Source organism: Propithecus coquereli, unplaced genomic scaffold (genome assembly GCF_000956105.1).
Source record: "Propithecus coquereli isolate 6110/MARCELLA unplaced genomic scaffold, Pcoq_1.0 Scaffold325, whole genome shotgun sequence".
Taxonomy (NCBI): domain Eukaryota; kingdom Metazoa; phylum Chordata; class Mammalia; order Primates; family Indriidae; genus Propithecus; species Propithecus coquereli.
In genome coordinates, this window is record NW_012148897.1 from 774,950 (window position 1) to 785,189 (window position 10,240).

General features: G+C 34.3%; 1 protein-coding gene across 1 annotated transcript in view; it reads left to right on the plus strand.

Annotated features, from left to right (window-relative positions):
* The window catches only part of PPM1L (protein phosphatase, Mg2+/Mn2+ dependent, 1L), a 287,544-nt gene that overhangs the window by 63,049 nt on the left and 214,255 nt on the right, over nt 1-10,240 (plus strand). The gene's annotated exons all lie outside the window — the stretch shown is intronic.

The following is a 10,240-nucleotide window of genomic DNA, read 5'->3' on the forward strand; positions in this document are numbered from 1 at the left end:
GCCTCCCGAGTAGCTGGGACTACAGGCATGCGCCACCATGCCCAGCTAATTTTTTCTATGTATTTTTAGTTGTCCGATTAATTTCTTTCTATTTTTAGTAGAGACGGGGTCTCGCTCTTGCTCAGGCTGGTTTCGAACTCCTGAGCTCAAACAATCCGCCTGCCTCGGCCTCCCAGAGTGCTAGGATTACAGGCGTGAGCCACCGCGCCCGGCCTAAAGTGGAACTTTTAAACTAGGTAACTAACAATCTACTTTTTCTTTCCTTAGACCATGTGGCTTCTGCTGGAAGATTTAATTAAAAGGTGGTGATGGGGAATAATTCTTTTAATTTTTCTGTAAGTGAAACAAAGAGTTTATTTTATTATATGAAGAATGCGAAATAAACATGAAGAGACAGGCTTTGGGAGAAATACCAGAAAATGACTTTTAAAAGATGGCATTGTTTAACCTCTATGTGGCCTTCAGTTGTGCAATTACAGATGAGCCATGAAAAGGCCAGCCCTCTACTGTTTGGGCCCTGAAAGTCTTATTAAATGTTAATTTTTGTTCTTGGGATAGAAAAATAGGAAGAGCTATTACAGTGCTATCTATAAAATGCTACTTTGATATTTATTAAAGAAATTTTTATAATGTAGTGTCTACAGACTCATTTCATTGAAAACAACTGACTATTAGACAGCTCCTGATTGGCAAAAGTCATGTGGTATATTCAGAATAAAACTTTGCATGGGCAACTGTGCACTGAGAACATTTAGCTTAAGTGATTTCCATAGGGAATAGTGATAAGGGCTGTAATTAACAAAATTGGCATTCTCTTTATGGTGTTAATTCTCTGTGCTGTCTTTGCAAATTGTTGAATTTTTTGATTTATGTTTGGTGATGCTAATAGTGTTCTTTCCTTACAGATTAACCAATACTTTTTATCTAATTGCAGAAAATTATTAATGAAATCTCTTTAAACCATACTTACAAGTCAAAAGATTATGAAGGTTCTATTGGTGGGTTAAGATCATATATATAGATGCAGGAGTATTATAAGGGACCATTTTCCATTTTTAAATCTGAAATATCTGATTACAATTATGAATTCCATTATATTGTATATGGGAATATAAATATCTGAATTCTCCCAGGGGACTTGGTTTACATCCATGGTTGTTGGCAGTGGACATTAAGTTTACCTCAGGAATTGCAATCATGCAGGACTAGATTAAGAAAAAATCTGGAGTTTATAATTTTGGATACTGATATAAAATCAAAATGGAAGTTAAACAGAATTGTCACATGTAGTCCATAGTGCTTTTGTATGTATTTTTCTGTAACTTGTTTGTACCGAGGCGACTTATACTTTCAATGTATCATTTAATAAAAATAATTAAGCAAAAAAAAATAATTCTTCTACTCCAACATAGATGCTTTCTGCCTTCTATGAATTATTCAAGCACAACTTTCCCCAAATCATTTTGTAGAGCAGTAAATAGATGTTGATTTAAAGTAGTGCTATCAGATAAATCTGAAAATCCTTGCATGTCAGAGCTGCCTCTTAGCTCAGGGTGGAGGGTGAAGGGGGTGAGTGATACGTAGATGGGGTTTCTTATTAGCATATTAAAGTTTCTGAGAAGCCTGCTTTATCCAGTGTTAAAAAACTTTTGATTACAGTATCTTTTTTCCCCCAAGAAAAATGATTGACACTTTGAGGAAGGTCCAAATTTTCTATAGTAGGTGCTTAATAAACATTCTTTCAAGGAATAACTGTCCTTATTCCCTCATAAAATAGTATCTTCATTCTACCATTAGGAATTATTCCCAAAGGCTGTACAGAGCACCAGATTTCTGTGACATGTAGTAATAATCAAAGGGAAGGGGAATAGTGAAGAATATATAAAGAAAAAAAAATTTTTGCTAAAACAGACCTAACATTTTACATTTTGCTTAGGGCAAGGCTCTGAAAAAGGGCACCCATCCAATCCTGTGGACATACACTGGAACAGTAAAAGGGTATAAACGCTCTCGAGTTCTTTTTCCCTGGGAAGGATTAGTGTGTTTAAGTTAGATGCCAAAAACTGAAAGGAGGAGAACTGATGGAAACACGATTCAGTTACCTGAAAGTCATCTTCCTCATATTCCTCCTCTACTTTTTGCATTTTCACAAAAATATGCTGTCAGAATACAGATAGTATTCCCTTTTTCATAGATCCCTAATTTTTCCTTCAGTGAAGGATGAGACAGAGGAAGAGAGAAGTTTTAAAATATCTAGATTTCAGTTAAACTGATTCTCCCCTCCTCCTTAAGAGTAAAAAGTATTCGGGACAGGGAAAGGAGTGGATTGTGTCTATGTGTGAATACATATATGATCAATAGTAATTTTATTTTTTGGTGAAACTCATAGACCTCAGATTGAGGCTTTAAATATGTGTGAATATAGTAGAAATTGTTGGTATGTTTCTTTTCTGTGAAAAACATTTTATGAAATGGGAAAGAAAATTTATTTTCTTTGAAGATACAAATATGGCCCAAGAAAATGCAGTTGAAATTTGAGATTTAAGAAAGGGAGAGGATCTATTTTTTTTTTAACTCAACTAAGTACAGGCTCTGTAAAGACGAGATATCCTTAGTTTGATATTAAAAATTTTCTAAGATTCCTTAATTTTATATCGAGGACATTGGACAGCCTTTTTTTGTCCAGAGTTCTTTTCTATCTGATATTTATTTGCTCTGGAGGAAAACCCAGGACTAACTTCTGATGAGACAGAGGGAGATATCTGGAAAACTAAAATGGGAGAAGTTATGTTTATGCTACTTCTGTATTCCTGAATAAATGGACAGCAAGGCATCTTCCCCTCTCAGTGAGGCCTCCATCATTGGATTTAAGAACTTGTTTGGCCTCACTCCTGACCTTATTTTAGAATTGAAAACCTTGGTTACATGGTTATTCTATAGCTGAGGTCTTCCTTTTACTTCCCATTCTGTTACATCTGAGTCTTTTTTATTGGTAATTATTGAATATAACAATGATCAATAATCTCTTCAGTTCTTAGAGTTATTAGGGATTATAAATTATTGTTGTTGACATTGGCATAGAGAAGAATGTGGAAAAGACATTAATTTTAGAAAGGTGGTAGAAAAACACAAAAGTTATGAGGAGAAAAATAGGAGGAGAGAAATGGAATAAAAAGGAAGCCATAGATATGGTTTGAATTTATCAGTTTTCTCTTGGTCTCATACTTTCATGGGTACTTTCAATATGTAAACTCTGAGAATGTATCTGAAGTGGAAGGTCCCCCAACACCAACGCCAGGAGTAGAATATAAGATTATATGCCAGACTGAGGAGTTTCAGGAATCACTCAAGGTTCTTGGGTAAGTGAATAGCATGATAAATTTTGTGCTTTAGCCTTATTGTTGTCAGAGGTTGATGGGTTAAATGGATTGGAAGAGAGGCAAGATGTGTTGCAATGGGAAATACTGAAAGCCTGAGTTAAAGCAGTGGTATTGGTGAGTAGAGAGGAAGGGAAGGCTGTGAAGACAAAAATGGCTAAGATAATTGGATGTGTTTTGTCCTCAGAATGTAGTAAGATATAGGAAATTCCAATATTTGAATATTCAAATTATTTTGCTTTAATTGTTTTACTTCTGTGGTGGAATTTTTATTTTTTCTTATTTTGTAGGTCATGTCCTCATTTTGCCTCCATAAGTAAAGATTTCAGTGCCTTGATGGACTGAAGGAGAGATAATAGGCAAGGGTGACTGCAGATCTATGCCTTAGTAACTGAGAGAGCTGTGGTGCCATTGATAGAAGCCAGAGGTGTTGAGAAAGGGAGTTGGTTTGATTGAAGGGCTGGTTTGAAGGAAGCAAGTTCAGTTTTGAATGTATTTGTAATAGATTGAGGAGACAATTGGCCAGATGAGTTTTTCTTCTTGACTATAAGCCTGGAATGGATAGCATAGGGACAGGGAGTCGAACTGGAGATTTGAGGATCAACTATGTGGAGCTGTTGTTTAAAAACATGGAATGCAGTCTATTTATCAAGGACTGTGTGTTATAGAAGAACCACAGTCAGCAGATGGAAGGAAAAGATGTATTTAAAGAGAGATGGAATTATAGTGTGGGAAAACCAGAAAATAAGTCAGGGAATCTCAAACAGGAAAGAATTTGAAGTTTAATATTGCCAGATGCTGGGAAGATATCAAAGTGAACTAAGCACACTGAATTTTGGCAGGAAGTTTGGAAATCTTCAGGAGCAATATCAAACACAAAGAAAAGGTTATGGAGCACAGACAAAACTGCAGTTTAAGAAAGGTTAGTGGTGAAGTTGAAACCAGTATAAACTTAATGAAAAGAATAGTCTAGGACATGTTTTGTATGAAATTAGCACCTCACTCAGATTTCTGAGACAGAGTATTTGTTTGAAAGCCTTTGTCTAGTTTTTGTGACATAGTCCTAGTAAGCTGGAATGCCTTTGATCTGATGTCCAACTGAGTTATTGAGCTCGCTGACCTACATTTCTTTCAATTCCTTACCCCACTTAGTAGTACTTCTAATACATCAAAATATTGACCAAAATGACCAACTGATAATTTGTAAAACTTTGTAAAGTAATATAGCCCACAGAAAAATACAGCACTTAAATGCTATTAAAAATCTGATTCTACACTTGTAGAGTCATTTTCACTCTCCTTGTCTCCAACTTCCATTGGTCTTGTCAGTCTGCCTTTCTTCTGTTATCATTTTTATTTTATTTTAGTATTTTCGTTTTTATTGACACATAATAATTGTACATATTTATGGGACATAGCGTAATGTTTCGATATATGTATATACACGTATGTACACGTATAAATACATGTAAAAATCAAATCAGAGTATTTAGCACATCCATCCCTCATACGTTTATTACTTCTTTCTGATATGTTTTGGAACAAGAAAAAACAAGGCTTCCTTTGTTTTACTTGTGCATGGTTCTAACTTATGTCGCCCTGTCTCTTTTGGTGAGCTGCCAGAAGTCTTGCCTTGATATTTAGAGTTTGGTCAAAAGTGATCGATACATTGCTGTTTAGCTTGGCGGCAAAGTTGAACAGTAGATGAAAAGAAGTGCAATAGTATAAACCAATTATCATAATTGTGGTAGATGGTAAGCAGTGAGCCTAAAATGATATTCTGAGTTTAAGAATTCTAAACCAGTCTTTAATAGGGCTAACTTTAGACAAATTGCTTAATCTTAGTTGGCCTAAATATCTTCTTTTAAATTATACTGAAAAAGAAAATTTTTAAAAATTGAACTTTGTAATGTGCCCTGAAATGCATGGATTAGTGTGATATTACCTAGTCTCATTTAATACAGCATAAGAAATTGAGTAGTCCAAGTCATAAGAATCACTTGATAGAAGAGGTTTAGATTCTGGAATGAAATTTTCGTTTGGATTCCAGCATTGTTGAAAACAAGGTGTTTTGCCTTTTCAAAATTCATTTTCCACTGGAAAAGTGAAGGCTACACTATAGGTACAATTATAATGATAGTAATAGTTAACGTTTATTAAGAACTTATTTTGCCATATGTTGTTCATTCATTCATTCAATAAATATTTTTTGATTACCTATTATGTGTTGGGTGGTATTCTAGTTATCTAGAATACAGCAATAAAAAAATTCTTGGCCTCATGGAACTTACATTCTAGAGGGAGTAATTGATCAGTAAGCAAAATAATTAAATTTTTGCTGTTTAACATACTATATGTTTTATGTATTTATTTTGTTAATTGTGTTTCTCCATCTACTAGTTTGTAAGATCCATGAGGGAAGGAAAATTATCATAGAGTGTTAAATTGGTACCATTATTATTATTATCTTTAAATAGACCTTAGGTCTTAGCTAGAAGTCCTGCAGTGGACCTGGGATTCAGCTTTCTCAGCTCTGCTTGGTTAGTTATGACTCATTCATCTGTTTTCCACCTTCCAAACTTTTGTTGTTACTGACTTTTCTCCTGTCTTCATTATATTTGTGGGTTTCTTTATCTTTAATCCCATTATATTCTAGTAGAATTTTGGGAGGGGACAAAACTAAATATATATTCAATGTGCCTTATTTTACTTCCATCTTTTAATAGTAATGGTATGGTTATTTATTGAGCCCTTACTGTGTGTCAAGTACTGCACTAAATATATTACCTATGTAGTTTCATTTAATTCTCTTGATGGTCTTTGGAGTAAAGAGGCAAAAGTAAGATCAGAACTTTGGTCTTGTGGCTGCAAGGCCTGTATATTCTTCATATTATACCATGCAAACCTTAGGCTTTTTTTTTTAAATAACTTGAAAAATATTTATAATGCTGTGTGTATATGTTTGTTTTTGTACTTTTCGATAGCACTATTTGTTAATTATAAGCTATTTAAGATTAAGGATAGTTCACTCAACACAATTGTCATTCTTTTGAAATCTTTTTGTTTTAGCTTCTTTTTCTAAAAGCTGACTTCTTGGCAAATCATCAAATGAAATATTTTTTGTATGAAGAAATTAGTGTTCTTTTAATGAAAATATGAGGCCATCCCAGGATTCTGGTTCTAAAGAAGATCTCAAATACTCCATCATTTGAATAAACCAAAATTTCTTGTCTTCTGTCATCTTTGCTCCTATAGTTATTGCTGTTCCTTAGAGGGTACCTCCCATGATTAGGAAAAAGTTTTTAGTAGTATTTTGCATTTTACATGTATTTAAAAAATATGTATAACAAGGGTTTTTCTGGGTCCAAAAATTGTGATTTGTGCCTTTGGTATTTAATGTTATGCCACTATCTTTAAAAGTTCTTTAAAAGTCTCTGTCTTTTAAAAATATTACCTATTTATTTTTCATAAATAAACTTCCTGCTTAACTGTATTGAGTATCATGATAGTAATTATCCATGAGCAGTATAGACTGAATGCATATTTCAATTTTGAAATGTTGTCAAATAAAAATTACCCTGGTACAAGTGGTAATTTATATAGTTACGTGATGGTGAAATGTATTAGTAGTAATGAAACTAGCATGCATCCAGATGTAATAATGTTGCAGATGGCTGAGCTGACCAAAGATGCTTTGCTACATTTATTTAACAAATAATGAACTGTCTATTATGTTCAAGGCATTGTCCTGAGCCCTGGTACACAAAATGCAATGTGAAATTAAGAAAAATTGAATGAGAATATCTAAAAGGAAGAATTATTTTTAGAAAGGGCTATATGTAAGGAAAATAAAATGAGATCAAAAAGGGAAAACATACGAAGAAAAACCATGAGACAGAAAAGGAATATGAAAAGTGAATCTTAGAAGACAAAGAAAGTAAAAAAAAAAATCACTTCTCATAATGAGATGGAACTATCTTCCATTATCTCAAGAGAAAAAAAAGAAGGCTACTTTACATAAATTAGTATGCATAATTTGTACAGACACTGGACTCCTGGAAGGTTGCCAGTATAGCTTTTGGTGAGATGAAATTCAGGGGACTTCTTATTTACAGAAACCAGTTAGTGTTGTTTTCTGTTCTTTATCTAGTTGTTTACTTCCTTTGATTTTTCTTAATGTTCTTCTTGATTACAGATGGCTAGAGTAGTCAGGGAATTTTCAAAAATAGTTGGTGTATGATATATTAGTATGAAGTAATGTTATGTTTCTTAATATATTATGCAAATGTATAAGGGATTATATTTATACTTTTAATTTATCTTCATATATAATACTTTATAATGTTCAATATTCATTTCCCATATTTATAACATCATTAGTATAGAAATGACCAGAAGTAATTAGTATAACAGTAATACTAATTGCTACCATTTCTTAAATATTTACTGTGTGCCAGGTACTCTGCTAAGTACTTTTCATATATTAGCTCATTTAATTCTCACAAGAACCTTATGAGGTAGGCATATTAGCATCCTCTATTTACAGATGATGAAAGTGAGACACAGAAAGGTAACCTAATTTGTTTAAGGTCCTATAGCTGTGAAGCCTGAGATTGAAATACAGGCAGTCTGACTCCAGAGCCCTCGATAAGAATGCTGTTCGGTATAGATGACCAGGTCTGATTTACTCTGTAAATAGGCTTATTTGAATTACTGTGGGCATAATATCAAGAGACCAGAAGATTCCCACTTTTATTATGCACTTCATATGTAGACATAAAGTTCTCATTTAGTTTCAAAAAGTGTTATTTTTGAGTGTGCAATGGATCGAATATTTGTGTCCCCAAAATTTACATGTTGGACTCTAATCCCTGAGGTGATGATATTTGGAGGTGGGGCCTTTGGCAGGTAACTAGATGAGGAAGGTGGAACCCTTATGAATGGGATCAGTGCCCTTAAAAGAAGAGGCCAGAGAGCTAGTTAGCTTTCTTTCTGCCATGTGAAGATTTGACGAGAAATTGGCAGTCTGCAACCTGGAAGAGGGCCCTAACCAAAAGCCACCCATGTTGGCACCCTGATCTTGGACTTCAGTCTCTGGAACTGTGAGAAATTAAATTTTTTCCTCTTTGTGAGAAATTAATTTCTGTTGTTTGTAAACCACCCTATGATACTTTGTTATAGCATCCCAAACTAAGACAGTGTTCTTTTATTAAAGTAGTGAATTATAAGGTTGGTAGTGTTTTGAATCCATGTTATCACTGTTAGTATAGGATTAGGGCAGGGAATTCCATAGTGAGAGAAAGGTCATAGGCTGGACTCTTGTGCACGTCAGTTTGCTCATTCTCTGGCGTAAGCCTGATCTTTTAACCCAAGCTCCCCACCTGACAAATGGGGGCCCTTGGGCATAAGGGGAACAAGATGAGAGGATGTGAATGGATTGGTACACCTTCCTCATTAGTGTCATGGCCACAAGTCAAAGTTCTGTCAAGGGCATAAAGTGTAATCATAATGTTAGTATCCTCGTAATACCCGGAAATAAAAAAAAAAAAAGTTCTGTCACTGAAAGCTTCATTGGCAACTGTTCAGTAGTCCTGCTTTTGTGCATACTGTATGTATAGATATGTGTTTTTCAGAACAAGAGCAGAAGATGGTTCCAGTTTGGTATTATGAGACTAGTTTTTTTAAAAAACTGTATCTTCTAAGATTCATGTTATATATATATATGTATATATGTATTTTTTAGTTTTATATTTTTATACTCTCTTTTCTGCTTTGATTCTCATTTTATTTTCTTTGAGCCCAGCTTTTTATTTTTGAAATTCTTCCTTTTGGGTTTTCTAAATATTCATATTTTAATTTAACTTTCTGTAATTTGGAATTTCATTTCATACTCCAGGGCCTAGGACAGTGCCATAAATATAGTAATGGCTTAACTGGTTAAACTATGTAGCAAAAAAAACTTGTGGTCAGCTCAGCCATGTTTAATGTTCTTTTATCTTGATATACACTGACTTTCCTTATTCCTGACACATCTTTATAGGAAGACAGACAAATAGGTAAATTGGCACTTGCAATGAAGTGATATCCTATTTGTCAACATTTCCCAGTTGAAATTTGAGTACTTGGGATCCTAAAATAGAACCTTAAGGTGTCAAAAATCTGTGTAAATAATAGCATTATTAGTAATAATATTACTAAATTGATCATGATGATAGATATAAATTTTAGATCGAACCATATGATATTGCCTATATTGGACCTTTTTGACCTCTAGAAATGGTATTTTCTTATGGTTTAACCCAAAATACTGATAACAATAGCAGCTTGCTTATACTGATTGCTTATGATATGTGGGGATCGTACCAGTGCTTTCATGCATTACTGCATCCTCAGTCTTATGTCTCAATCTCCTGAGACAAGTATTGTTACTTCCCCTGCATGGACAGTGGAACAAGTTAGAGAAGTTACTTAGTCACTTAGAGCCATACCCTTAACTAATGTTTAACTTTCTTATTATTTTGCCTGGCAGTGCTGATTAAGTCAATAGAATATAACAAGACGGGAAGGCTTGTGGCACCTACCAGATCTTGTGATGCAAGAAGATGCTAGTTTTGTCTCTCTTGGTTGGCCTGGCTACCCATGCCTTGGCATGACAGTCAGAATTCCATTGTTTTCAGACATTGCCCCACTGTAGGTGAAAGTAACAGTCTTGCCTCTGAGATGAGTCAACTGGGAACCTCTTATGATAAACATTTGAGTGTACTGGTGTTTGGGTGTTCAAACCTTAATTGTTAAAAGAACATGACGGACTACATGGGCTTTAACATGGAATTTGGTCCATGGCTCAGAATATGTTTTGGGGT